General features: G+C 48.6%; 2 long non-coding RNA genes across 2 annotated transcripts; both read left to right on the top strand.

Annotated features, from left to right (window-relative positions):
* Positions 1 to 2,343: 2,343 nt before the first annotated feature.
* LOC129032049 (uncharacterized) lies at positions 2,344 to 5,029 on the top strand. The gene is made up of 3 exons (XR_008501185.1): positions 2,344 to 2,357; positions 3,787 to 3,907; positions 4,046 to 5,029. It is a non-coding gene; the product is annotated as an uncharacterized LOC129032049 (long non-coding RNA).
* Positions 5,030 to 8,254: 3,225 nt separating this feature from the next.
* LOC129032050 (uncharacterized) lies at positions 8,255 to 9,429 on the top strand. The gene is made up of 4 exons (XR_008501186.1): positions 8,255 to 8,376; positions 8,594 to 8,689; positions 9,003 to 9,082; positions 9,365 to 9,429. It is a non-coding gene; the product is annotated as an uncharacterized LOC129032050 (long non-coding RNA).
* Positions 9,430 to 14,581: the final 5,152 nt, after the last annotated feature.

A 14,581-nucleotide genomic window follows, 5' to 3' on the forward strand; every position in this document is an offset into this window, starting at 1 on the left:
GTCCCATTAACTCTGATCTCTCTCTGGGATTACGCATATGTCAGACCTATTGACTATGTCTCATCTGTTATTTTTTTCTTTCTGGATTTTCTATTTATTTTTTCCCATTACTTTCATTTGAGTATTTTCTATTACTTCTGTTTAGGTATTTTCTAATGACTTGCATTTATGTTTACAAATTCTATCTTCTGCTGTGTTCAATTTTTATTAAACCCACCAATTTCATTCTTAATTTCAGATATCATACTTTTCAAGAATGTCCGTGTTATTATTTTAACGTTTCCATTTCTTTGTCGGAATCCCTCATTTTCCCACCTCTTGTTACTGAGCTCATTCATCACAGCTGTCTTTAAGGTCCTTCTCTGGCAACACCATTTTGGATCATCCGTGGGTCCCTTTCTGCTCTTTCTTTCCCTCTTTGTTATCAGTCACATGGTCTTTATTCTTGACACACTCTGGTCATGTGTACCGAATGCTGAAGCTGGTGAATTATCATAACAGCAGTGCCCTGGTGGTTCCAAGCCATGTTGTCTTTAAGCATACAGTACTCACCGTTTCCTCTTCTGAGGAATGAGGCCTGATCATTCTCGGTGGAGAATGGAGCCTGGTGAGAGCGAGCTGCACTTTCTGTTGCACTGAGGCTCACCCAAGCTTGTCTTGCCCCTCGGGGTGGTTTCCCAGGGTCCCAATCCAGAGCCTGGTGGCTCCCTGTCTCCCCAGTACTGGAACAAGCAGGACAGAGAGGCAGGTGTTCAAGAGAGGGAGACGTGGGTGTTCAAGGGGGAGAGACACGTGTGTGTGGAGGAGAGAGGTGTGAGTGTGAGATGTGTACATGCACAGGAGGAGGCTGCCCCGCTGCAGGACAAGGGTCCACCTCCTCTTGATCCTCCCCTTTCCGGGGAAGAATGGGATCGACCTGTCCCCTTTCCAGGGATAGGAGGGGGTGGAAATCTTTTTGACGCTGCAGGAAGCTTAGAGTGGCCATCCCTTGGTTCGCCTGGGGTGAGGGTTTTTGCGGAAAGGAGACATTAAGTGTCTTGGTGTCCGATTGATTGGACAAGCTATTGGCCTGTTATTTACAGTAATTCTTTACATCCACCCCTTAGGATCCTTTTTTTCCTCCTCATGGGAGGAGTTCAACCTTGGCAAAATAAACTTTCTAAAGTAACTGAGACAGGTCTCACAGCCTCAGGAGGCCCTGATAACATGCTCAAGATAGTCAGAGCACAGTTTGGTTTTACACATTGCAGGGAGACACGAGACATCAGTCAGCATATGTAAGATGAACACTGGTTCCGTCTGGGAAGACAGGAAGACTGGAAGCAGGGAGGGGGCTTTCAGGTCAAAGGTAAATAAGAGACAAATGGTTGCATTATTTGGAGTTTCTGATGCGCCTCTCCAAAGGAGGCAGTCGGATACGCATTTATCTCAGTGAGCAGAGGGGAGACTTTGAAGAGAATGGCAGGCAGGTTGGACCTAAGCAGTTCCAAGCTAGACTTTTCCCTTTAGCTTAGGGATTTGGGGGCCCAAGATTTGTTTTCCTTTCACACCTGTTAGGCATTTGGGCTGTTTCCACATTTCGTTGGCTGTGAATAATGCTGCCATGAACATACGTGTACCTGCTGCCATGAACATACGTGTACCTGCTGCCAGGAACATACGTGTACCTGCTGCCAGGAACATTCGTTTACAGACTTTGAAGCATGAGGAACAGCAATAGGCCAACTGCTGAACCGTCTGCCTTCAGGGGCCACACGTGAGGAGGCCCACCCTAGACACCACCAACAGCGCACATGTGAGGATGATGGGCAGACGTGGCAGGGTCAGGGCGAGGGCGGCAGTGGAGGGGACAGGCAGGGAGGCCTGTGAGGGGCAGATGTGGAGAAGGAAGGCAGGGGTCTGCAGCTCTTGGGGGGTGCCTAGGGGCACTCGATGTGAGGGGCAGCTAGGACGGGAGGTGGAGAGTGTCGGGGGTCTGGCCCAGGCAGTGTATGTCATCAAAGACCCGCACGAGGACAGGTAGGGCTCACCCAGGGTTGGCTGGGCAAGGGCCTGGCCACATCGTTTGTGTTGGATAGAGACTTGAAGGCAGCTGGGCTGGGGAGTTTCACAGTGGAACAGACAGCCCCGGTATGCCCTGGTGGAGGCTGTGGCTGGGGGGAGTGGGGGCGGCCTACGGGCTTGGTAATGGAGCACATGTGGCTTTCCCAGCTTGGTCTTGAATTGAAAGGCGATGAGGAGTCCAACTCAGGAAGCCACAGTCATTGACCAAGTCCTGGCTGTCTGGGCCACGGTAATGTGGCCCACAGCTTAGCGTCACTGCACTCCAGCCTGGGTGACAGGGTGAGATCCTGCATGTGAGTCTGTTCTTGCATTGCTGTAAAGAAATACTGAGGCTGGGTAATTCATAAGGAAAGAGATTTAATCGGCTCATGGTTCTGCAGGCTGTACAGGAAGCATAGTGCCAGCATTTGCTTCTGGGCAGGCCTCAGGGCCTTGTGCAGGAGAGTTATGTGTTCTGGACCATGAAGAAAGGCAGACTCAAAGCTTATGTGCCTTCTCTTTTTGCTTCCTTCAGTCCCGCCAGCCCCACTCCCCCTCCGTAATGAGGACTCCACAATAACTGGCCTAGAAAAATTTATCAAGATAATGTCATGTACTTTGCGCTGTCTTTATTAGGTTTTTGATTGCTTGGAGAAATTCTTCCTTAAGGCTATTTTTTTTTCATCTGTATAACTTTCTGTATTTGCTTTTAAAGTATTTTAAAAGTATTTATAAGTATCACTGTAGTTAAATGGATGACTATTATTTCACAATGACCTATTATCCTGTTTTAATTGTTTTAAATCTTTGACTTTTTTGACAAGCTTTCCCAAGATCAAATTCTAAATTAAATCTTTTTATTCTTACCTTGAAAAGAGATATATTAAGTTTATTTGGCATGCTAAATTATTAAATATGTGGGAAGCATTGTAAAAATAAGAAATGATGTTTAACCTTTCTTTAAGTTATATTTGTATGGATACAGTATTAGTGTGTTCCAAAAGTTATATAAAATTCTTAAATATCTGATGTATCTTGGTATAATGTTATCAGTAGTAGTTCTAATTATTGTGTTAAAATGTTCTATGCTATGGAAATAACCAAAGTTCCTTGTCAATTTCTCATTATAATGAACTCTTATCAGATTTTTAACCATGACCCGTCTATGTTTTTGTCATCCATATAAAAATCCACATCCAAATTATTGTTTTGATGTTTCTCTAAAAGCATTTGCAATCAACTACAGTCCAAATTGCTTCTAATGAAATGACTTTGGCAGTCCTCTTGAACTCTGATTGCTGATACCTTTAAGATCATACCGTTGGACAGAGTAGATATTTTCAGGACTCTGTTGAAGAAACTGATGGGTTCATAAATCTGCTAACCTAGATCAAGCAGAATGAGAATTAATTACATGGGACTGAATGAACTGACGAAAAGGAATTATCGGTTTTTACAGTTTTAATTTAAAATTTTTTTGGTTCTCTATTTTAATGTTTTGTTTTCCAGATTTAAGGAAAATATTTTTCTTAAGCTATCTATAATTTAGACCAATTTGGTAAAGTATAACTTTGTGAACAAAAATTGAAACATAGGCTTCTTTCCCTACCTTATCTCTCCAAAATTTGTGAACTATTTGTGAGTATTATTATGTTTTTGGCAATACAGTCATTTGTGTAGGTTCAATAAGAGCCTGTTCTCTTCACAGCAGCATACAATGGAAAATATTGGTTATATTACCAGGTTTTGACTGGAATGCCAGGCTTAACGTTGCTCAGAAGTTGCTTCTATGAGGATGTCTCCCAGCAGCTGTCGGTGTTTCCAATGAGTCATTGCCAGCCCCTGCAATGAGCCTCTCAGGCTGGTAAGTTTTGTTTCAGAACCACTTCCTCGAGCTTCTTTTGCCTTTAAAAGCTTCTTCTTGCCCCAGCCTCCCAGGTAATGCCTGTGATCCGTCATGGCTCACACATCCTGGCTGATAATCCACTGCTGTTCTCCACAGAGTGCCTTCATTTTGAGAGCTGCTCGCTGCCTGTTGTTGTTTCAGTTGACGGCCCACTGCTGTGTGCAGAGTTCACCAGCCACTGTGATGTGCAGTGCAGCAGCTGACCTGCCTGCCCTGTGGTTTTCTAATCCCATCGAGGGGACGTCTTCGATGTTCTCACCAAGACTGCACAACAACAGTGCTGGGTGGACCACATCCTCCCTCATGTTTGGTGCCACCAGTTTTATAGATTTTGGCTAGTGTGGGTGTGTGGTGGTTTTCGTTGGTGTTTGCGATGCATCTTCCTGGTGCTCAAGTCTGTCGAGCACTATTTCTTGTGTTTATTTGCCATCATTTGGCGAAGTGTTCAAATCCTTTGACCGGTGTTTCACCAAGTTGTTTTATTATGAAATTTTAGGGGTTATTCTGGATGTCAGCACTTGGATAAATATTTGAGAATATTTTTTGCAGTAAGTGACATCATTTTATGTGGATGAACAGAAGATTTTAATTTTGATAAAGTCTAATGGATATATGTGATGTTAGCGTATTTTGAATGCATACATGTGTATATTTAATGCATTCTTTTATGACGATTGTGCACTTCATGTGAAATGGGGCAACCTTGCCTCGCCCTCCCGGAGGCCCCTGCTTCTCTGACCTGTGGGTGTCATAGGCACTTCGCTTACTGACACCTTACGGCATGGTTTCTTTTGCTCTAAGCCTGCACGTGCGTTTTAAAGGTAATTTCCTCCGTTAGAGAAGTCACATACACTCACCCTGCTGTTTGCCATTTCTGGAGCTCTTTATTTCCTTCTTCATATCTGCATTTCCCTCTGGAATCATTTCCATTCAGCCTGAAGAACTCTTCTGCCTGGGACTCCACCCTCTTTTCTAGCAGCTGGGCTCATTGGGAGCTCTGTCCTCTGGTGGGTCTGGCCAGGGGACGCTGGGTTTTCTATTAGGGTTTCAGTTGGCCCGTGTGGTGCCAATGTCAATGTGTCTGCAGACTGGAGCCAGCAATGAGCAACCCCTTGGTCTGGCCCTGAGCTCCAGGGCCCCACTCCCACGGGGTCTTGCTGCCAGGACCCCACTCTCTGCATCTTGTCCGGAGTGTCGAGGAGGGCAGGGTCCAGCGGGATCTCTTGGCCCTCCCAGGGCTGAGTCCGTGCTCTGACCTTTCCTGGGAGGCACTCAGGGCCAACAGAGCAACAAGGGGCCTTTCCCTGTGGCTCCCTCCCCTCTGGAGAAAATGGGTCAGACCTGGTTTCTCCATAGTCACTGTCCCTAAAATGAAGCTGGGCTGCCAGAGGCGGTTGCATCTCCCAGCACCAAGACCCCAGAGTCCCTGTGAGAAAGAGGACCAACGACGATGGAAGCCTTTCTCTAATGTGCACACAGCCAGGCCACTCCTCTGAAGGCGCTGAGCTGCCTCTAATCACAGCGCCATACTGGCCACAGGTTGCTGGGTGTAGGATGAACCCAGCTGTGAAGAGTCTGCATTTCCTGGGAGGTTTCTGTGAAGTTACTGAACTGCCAAAAGGTAAGCGTTTTAATTGATTTGTGAGTCTTCAATTAAGCACAGCAGAATGCTAATTAAATATTCTCTGTTCTTTAAATAGAGAATGTTTTAAATAATTCAGCACAATCTTTGCATAAATCACACCTTTCAGCTGAGGTGCCTGTCAGCAGTCAAGTGATTGAGAGCACAAACTGTCCCAAAGACACAGCCCCCTTCCCTCTGGGGACGCACACAGCCTGCAGAACACATGTCACCTGATGCAGCATTGTGGTTTAAAAACTCATTATGGGAAGCGTGAGGCTGGACCCAGGGGACCCTGGAGGCGATGCAGGGGCTTTGGCAGCCTGGAAGCTGTTGGAGGAGGAGCCCTTGGTGGAAGTGGGGACAGTTTGAGCCTCCAGCCTCCAATTCCCTCCCACTGGCTTCTGGGCCGCACCTCCAGGAATCCAGCTAGACCCGCAGGGCTCTGACGTCCAGACTTTATTAAATGTTTCCTCTAACGGTTCTGGCCATTCTGCTGGGCCATTAAAGGCCACCCCAGGGCCACAGATATGAGTGTGGTGATTCTGCTGGGCCATTAAAGGCCACCCCAGGGCCACAGATATGAGTGTGGTGTCTGTATGTGGTCCTTTCATGGAGAGCAGGAAGCATCATAATTACTTTTTTAATGGTTTTCAATTTGTGTTGACAAAGAGCCTTAGTGAATCTGTTGGAAGAAGAGTGACTTAAAAATGAACCTGACTCCCTGTATCTTAGGAGTCCATATTCTCTGATACAATTAACGTTTTCCTTCCAACCTCTTCAAGCAAAGTGGTATTTTAGCTACTCACTGTTTGACACTTTAATACGAGTTTTGATGAGAAATTTCAGGATGTGGAATTGCTACACTGCACCAGCTTCCTGCAGGAGCAGCAGCCTCAGCCTGTGGATGGGACGTAAGATCTTGGTGTTTCTCCTGGAGGAAATGCTGTGCTGCTGTGTTGATGACGGGGCATGTATGGGGATGATGATGGATGATGGAGTGTGGGGATGATGACAGGTGATGGAGTGTGGGGATGATGACAGGTGATGGAGTGTGGGGATGATGACAGGTGATGGGGTGTGGGGATGATGACGGGTGATGGAGTGTGGGGATGATGATGGAGTGTGGGGATGATGATGGAGTGTGGGGATGATGATGGGTGATGGAGTGTGGGGGTGATGATGGGTGATGGAGTGTGGGAATGATGATGGGTGATGGAGTGTGGGGATGATGATGGGTGATGGAGTGTGGGGATGATGATGGGGTGTGGGGATGATGACGGGGTGTGGGGTTGATGACAGGGTGTGGGGTCGATGACGGGGCGTGGGGTTGATGACGGGGCGTGGGGATGATGATGGGATGTGGGGTTGATGAAGGGGCATGGGGTTTATGACGGAGCTTGGGGTTGATGATGGGGCGTGGGGCTGATGATGGGATTTGGGGTCGATGATGGGGTGTGGGGCTGATGATGGGGCATGGGGTCTATGATGGGGTGTGGGGTTAATGATGGAGTGTGGTGTCGATGATGGGGCGTGGGGTTTATGACGGAGCGCGGGGTCGATGACAGGGTGTGGGGTTGATGTTGGGGTGTGGGGTCGATGATGGGATGTGTGGCTGATGATGGGGTGTGGGGTTGATGACGGGGCGTGGGGTTGATGACGGGGCACGGGGCTGATGATGGGATTTGGGGTTGATGACAGGGCGTGGGGTCGATGACGGGGTGTGGGGTTGATGACGGGGCATGGGGTTTATGACAACTTGTTTCAGACGAAGCCACATCAACTCATCCTGAGCACCCCTTTCCTCAAAACATAAGGATGAGCATGACCAAAATCTCAAGACATTTTTCCTAAGACCTTCAGATGGATGAAGTACTACCGGTAAGTAGGTAGATTAATAAACAGAGGTAAGGAATGTTGGCATGAAGAAGCTCCCTAGGCCGCTGTGGGGCTGAAGCTCTGACTGGTCATGCTGGTTAAGGATGCGTCTGAGCAAGATCGGTCGCTGACAGGTAGGTGTGTAGAAAATAACCTATATGTGGTGGTCCATTTTCAATTCTAAGTGCCTTCTTATAGGTTTAAGCGGGCTATGTGGAAATAGAGAAATAAAGAAGCAGAAATATACTGAGTCACCACCCCGCCCTCCTTCCTGCTTTCCCTTTCGCCCAGCGGCCAGGTGCCTATCAGTCAGGGCCCCCTCAACTACCCTCTCCTCACCCCACCAAAGAATTTAATTTAGGCTAGCTTGCAACATAAATAATTGTACCCTTTCTTATCAGCTACGTGCAGCCACCAGGGCCATAGTCAAATGTTTGAAGAGTCCTGAGACAGTCGCAATGCATGGTGGACTGCAATAAAATGCAGCAGAAAGATCCTAAAGAACGTACTTGAAACCTTAATCCAACGACTAATAGGTGATGTCCAGAAGATTGTAACCCCATTTACTCAGCCAATGAGGAACTGGGGGAGGGACCTGCGCACTTTTAACAAGGGGATAAATTGCTTGTTGAAACTCTGCTGGGGGTGGCTGCATGCCAGCCAGACACCCAATCTTGCAAGACTGTCATTGAAAATCCCCATTTTGCTGCTCTCCGGGTCTCTGCGTCCAGTCTTTGGGTTTGGACGGGTGAGTTTGTTTCTCACAGGTGCGACTCTGTCCTATTTGCATCAGGTTCATTTTCTTCCTGGTTGACCTTGTGGGTGTGAATGTTGTCACAGACCTGCTGAGCCATCTTTCTGCAAGAAGATAAAGGAAGACCAGGAATGCCTGCCGAACTCCTACGAAGGAAGTCTAGGAGAGGAAGGGGTAGGACCAAGGGCACTGCTGTGGGCTGAAGGTTTGCGTCTCCCCAAATCCTTACGTTGAAATTCTAAACCCCAGTGGGATGGTGTTTGGAGATGGGATCTTCGGGAGGTGATTAGGTCATGGGGTAGAGCCCCATGAGGGGATTAGTGCCCTTGTAAGAAGAAACACCAGAACCAGCCTCTTCTCGTTCTACTCACCACCCTTCCTCTCTGCTAAGGACAGGGAGGAAGATGGTGTCTGCAAACCAGGAAGCAGCCTTGCCAGACATGGGATTGGCCACAACCTTGACCCCAGACTTCCAGCCTCCAGAGCTGTGAGAAATAAATGTCCATTTTGACTACGGGCTCAGGGCATGGGGAACTGGTTCCAGACCTGCCTCCTGGGAAGCTGGGAGGGGGCATTTCAACCTGTTAATTTCTCAAATTATATAGTCATTCAAAAAGAAATAGAAACGCTTCATTAACTTTGTGATTGCCAAATTATTGATCAATTCTCATAGAAAGTTATAACATTTCCCCTTCTGGTACATTTCTGTTAAAAAGAAGGTTGCCTTTCCAGCCTTATGTTTTGTAGTTTAATTTGTCCACATTCATTATAATCCATTATTTAATACATTTTTCTTCCAGTTGATCATGTTACTTGCTGATAGGAAGGACTGAGTTCATTTTCAGCATGTCTGGCTTTTCCATTTCTGTGGCCAGGGAAGGTGGGTGGCTACATCATCATCCATGGTCTCTGAAATATCCTGTGTTACCAAGGCCTGCTTGTTCCCCCAAACTGCTCCATAGGCAGTTGTGACACCCAGAAAGATGCTGATATGGTTTGGCTGTGTCCCCACCCATATCTCATCTTGAATTGTAGTTTCCATAATCCCCAGGTGTCTGGGAGGGACCCAGTGGGAGGTAATTGAGACATGGGGGCAGGTTTTCCCATGCTGTTCTTGTGATAGTGAATAAGTCTCAAGAGATTCTGATGGTTTTATAAACAGGAATTTCCCTGCACAGGCTCTCTTGCCTGCCACCATGTAAGACCTGCCTCTGCTCCTCCTTCACCTTCTGCCATGATTGTGAGGCCTCCCCAGCCATGTGGAACTGTGAGTCCATTAAACCTCTTTTTCTTTATAAATTACTCAGTCTCAGGCATTTCTTCACAGCATAATGAAGATGGACTAATACAGATGCAGCTGGCATGAGGGAACTGTCTTTGCCAACTTGGAGTTGTTCTCAGAAACTGCAGTAACTCAACATTGGGAACAGAAATGCACTACTACCCTGAGGTCAGGGATTTTAGGATACAGTCCCGAAGCTTCTGTTGCCCTCAATGCCTTCACTGACGTGGGATTTTAGGAGACAGTCCCGAAACTTCTGTTGCCCGGGTAAGCCCTCCAGTGCCTTCGCTGACATGCACGGAGCTGCTCTTTCTGTGAATGGATGCTATCCCAACCAGGAGGCCTGGAAGCTGCGGCTTTGAGGTTTTGAATTTATGGAAGGAGTCCTTGGTGACCCTCACCATCTGGAGGCTGAGAGTCCAAGGTCAAGCAGCTGGTTCCTCTGGAGGCTCCATGGAAGAAGCCCTTCCATGCTGGTCTCCTTCCTCTGCTGTTCCTGGCAACCCTTGGTGTTGCCAGGTGAATGAACCACCCACCTTTGCCTCCGTCTGTCCATGGTGTTATCCCTGTGTCTCTGCCCATATCTCTCTCTCCTTACGAGGATACCGAATGGATGACCTCATCTCAACTTGATCACAAGTGCAAAGACCCTATTTCCAAATGAGGTCACATTTTCAGGTGTGAGGGTTAGAACTTCAACTATCTTTTTGGGGGACACAGCACCATCCACAGCCGTGAGGACATGGGACAAAGCCAAACTTGGACCTGGCTCGGGTCGGTGGGGAGGGGCACAGGGAGATTTGCCTCTTTCCTGTTTTGTCATTTTCCACGTAACTCATGTTTGCTACTTTAGAGGAACCATTTACGGAAAACTACAGGATAAAGGAAAACAAATGGTGGAGGAAAGGAAATCTGTCAGCAATCAGAGAGATTGTTAATTTCCTTCATGAGGAGCCACTTGGTTGAAGGGTGCCTGTAATTTACAACTTCAGCCTTGGGAAAAATGTGCACAGTTATTTTTTGGTCTCCATGAAGGAAACGTTTAGACGGGCACTCATGGGGCTGATTACCGATTCAGAGGAACGTGCAGGGGGCCCCCACCCTCCAGGCGTGGGAAGAGAGCAGCACATGCCTCTGGGAGGCCAAGGCTGAGCCGGGCTTAGGAGCGGCCTTTCCGGGCTCTAAGTTAATTTTATGGGAGCTGAAGCCTCACTGCTTCTCGGAGCCTGGGGAGTTGGGAGCGCCGGCCCCAGGCTCTGTGTGGCCCGGAACTGCGACTGCAGCTTGGAATTCTCGGGTTTGGCTGTGGTGGCCCGTGTCCTTCTCCAGGCATGGTTTGGGCCGTGTCCCTGGAACAGCAGCTGAGGTCCTGGTGTCAGCCCCATCACAGACGGCAGGGGACCTGAGACAGACATGGCCCCCTCTGCCCAGGCCCCCTTGCTGGAAAGGCAGAGGCACATCTGACCTCCGGGGACCCCCACTCTCACCTCGGAGGATGTTTTGGGCGATGCTGTGTGTTGTCATCTTTGGGAAAAACTAGTTTAATGAAGGAGTCACGAATTTGGCAAGGGGCCGCCCCTGCTCACGGTGTTTCCTGAGTCCCTGCCCGTCACCAGGGCATGAGGGCACGTGTGCCTCCATTGCGCACCTGGGTGGGCGGGGCTGGCCGTGACCGGCTATTCCAGGTGACTGCTGGGGGAGAGCTCTGTGGCAGGGTCCTGGGTGAGCTGGGCAGGGACCCGGGAGGTCAGAGGCCCCTGGGTCTTGGCCAAGCAGCTGGAGAGCTGGTGCTGGGAGTGTGTGCTGAAGGGCAGCACGGGCCGAAGGGCTCCTTCCCACCCGCTCTGTTGGCTCAGCCTCGAATTGTCTACAGGGATACGTGCTGGCCACCCATCACCATGAGGATGCACTTGACTGAATCTGGAAGGATCCCAGGGCTGTGGAAGATTTTGGAAGATAAAATGCCCCCAAGGAAGCATGAATTAATAAATGAATAAGTATGCCCAGGCTTAAACAAATTTCCTGCAACAACTATTCACTGGGCAGGCCCTGGTAGGGTCCTCGCCTTCCCCACACCTGTTTGAAGTGTGGGTCCTTCTCAGAATAGGCAGAAGGAGCAGGTGGCACTGATGAGATGGAGCAGTCGTCACCCACATTCCTGCACCTTACCAGGATGAGGATCTCCAAAGCGAGGCAGAGCTGGGCTCCATGAGTGAGCGTTGCATTGAGAAACCACCCTGTGTAAGTACAAAGAGGCTTGTCCCACAGCTCCTGGTCACCAAAAGCTGTCAGCGACTCTCATCGGACCTTGGGTCTTGGGCACGTCCCTCCAGCCTCAGTGCCCCGGGAAGGAATTCACAGAGAGCGGCTTCAACCTCCCAGTGCCATGTAGAGGCCAAACCAGAGCGACTGTGGGTGGAATGCCTTGCCCTACCTGGGCCCGGCTACAAGGGCATCGCAGGTCAGACCCTTCACTCTGCTCTCCCCATGTGCCCAGGTCCTCCGGGAGCTCCGGCTGTCACAGCTGAAGGTAGAAATCTTACTGTCCCCCACACTGTGTCTGCACAAAGTGAGACGCTGACTTCCCAACTCACCCACCCGCTGCGCTGGGTCAAGCTGATAAGAGCAGCCCCTGAAGCCACAGAAAAATCCTCGGCATGCCAGGAAAATTCGAAGCCCCTGGGGGCCCTGGGATGTGAGCTCTGCGCGTGGAGGTGTGTTGGCTTGGGGTGATCTTTCTAATGCACTTCAGAGCCTCCAGGAGACCAGAGAACAGAGCTCTGGGACGGGGGGGCACAGGCGCAGTGTGGGGTCAGCTTGTCTCTCCGAGGAGACTCCACAGTCCAGGGCTCTGGACAGGTGGGCACAGGCACAGTGTGGGGTCACTTGCCCCCCTCACCCCAGGAGACTTCACAGTCCAGGCAGAACTCACCGGAAGGAAACAAACTAAGGTCTGCCAGGGCACATTTTGCACTTGCCATGAGTGTGGTGGTTCTGTTAACATTCCCAGTAAATATGCTGTCCCATCAGGACACAGGAAGGGAGGTTCCTGGGGCAGGGGCCTTGCCAGGGGCATGTGACTTTTGGTGGAGCTCTGGGCCCCACAGGTCCAGACATGGCTGTATTCTTCATTGGTGCCATCTCTGGGCCATGTTTCTTTAAAGACGTGACGAAGAGTCTCTTTATTTTTATTAATTGAATCATTAATTAATTTTTGCATAGGGAAGTTGCCACGTTTTAGTTCTTTTAGAAAATTCTCAGTTTCCCAAGTAGGTATTAATGATCAAAGCTCATTTTCAGTCATTGGAGGGGGTGCAAAAGGAGACGTAATTGCTAATTATTTGGAATCGTCTGAATTGCAGTCACTCGAATGGCAGATGATTTATGCAACAGCCTGGAACCTTGAAGCTTGTTTGGAATTCTTCCAGGTCAAGAGGCTGGGAGGTGCCCTCTGCCTTTCAGGATCAGAGAGCAGCTGATCCCCCTCCTGCCGTCATTTATGGACTGAATAACCAAAGAGAGTGGGAGGCTGGCGGAAACTTGGCAGTGCCTGTTTGTCATTGTCAGTTTCAAATACTTTTTAATTTTGAATAATTTTAGATTTTCAGAAGGGTTATGAAGATCACGCAGGCAGTTTCTGCAAGCTGCTCCTAATTTCCCTCAGCGTCCACGTCTTCATTGCCATGGTGCACCTGCAGCCGCCAAGAAAGCCGCGTTGCATCGCCATGAACTAAACTCCAGGCTTCGGATTTCAGAGCTTCCATCCGTGTCCTCTCTCTGCTGTGACCCCACCTGGGGTGCCACATTGTGTCTGTCTGATCCTCCTGTGTCCTCGGCTTCTCTGGTCTGCGACATTTCTGTCTCTCCTTCTTTGCCACGACCCTGGCAGTGTGGAGGAGCCTGCTGGGCACCCTGTGGATGCCTCTCAGTCTGGGTTCATCTGTCCTTTTCCTCATGGTTAGCCTGAGATGGTGGGCTTTTGCAAATAATACCAAGGAGGTGAAATGTCCTTCCCCTCACAGCCTCTCAGGGACATAGAACATCCTCTTGACTTCACAGGTGGCGTTAACCCGATTACTTGTGTGAAAATAACGAATTGGGAGGCACTAGGCTGAGGGCTTCAGTACCTCAGAAGCAAACCCAGTTCCTGCACACAGAAACCCCATTCAGGGTAAGGGGTCCTGTCCTAGAAAAGCAAATTCAAGTTTAATCAGAAACTGCCAGCTAACCTCAAAACAGAGCTTTTGACTGCTCTCAAAACCTCAAAACAGCTTTACAACTGCTGTTTCTCTTAATCAATCCTTTTTTTGTTCTTCCTTCCAAGAACACTTGATAAAGGTTTTTTCCCTCGTGCTCCTTGGCAGAGCCCAAACTGCTGTAGTTCAGTGCTGCCCAGCTCATGGATTCCTGTCTCAAATAACTCTTTACACTTTCATGTGCCTACGTTTATCTTTCAACACTTGGATCAGGTGGCGTCCGCCAGGTGTCTTCGCTGTAAAGTCACTGTCTTCCCTTCCACCGCTCCACTCTTTGGGATGAGTCACGAAGCCTGTGCTACCTTCGGGGGAGGGCTGGGGAAGAGTTAAGCTCCATCTCCTGGAGGGGCTGCTACATATGACGTTATTTGGAGTAAGAAAGATTTAACTCTTCTCCACATTTACTTGTTTATTCAATTATTTATACCAGTATGGGCTCATGCATATTTACTTTATATTTTTTATTATAATTCAATCATCCAATATATTATTTCTCTTATTGTTCAAAATTTTCCATCTTTGGCCATTGGCAGCCCTTTCACGTTGGCATCTGTGTCTGTTGGACAATCCCCCATCCTTTTGTGTTTTTGAAAATTTCCTTACTTTTTGATATCATGAGATACTCCAGGCTCATCTTATCTTTTCTCTGATCCACCCTAGAATCAGCCGTGGTTCCCCTCATTGGAGAATGATATTTAGAAACAAAAACCTGGGTGCTGGGTGTGCTCAGTGGGACGAAGGTGTCATTACCTCCAGCCCTGTTAGTGAAGAGAACTGCGTAATGTGCGTGCAGATAATACCCTATGTGTGAACACATACTTCAGATTATTTCTGGATCTGT

This window comes from Pongo pygmaeus, chromosome 11 (genome assembly GCF_028885625.2).
Source record: "Pongo pygmaeus isolate AG05252 chromosome 11, NHGRI_mPonPyg2-v2.0_pri, whole genome shotgun sequence".
Classification (NCBI taxonomy): domain Eukaryota; kingdom Metazoa; phylum Chordata; class Mammalia; order Primates; family Hominidae; genus Pongo; species Pongo pygmaeus.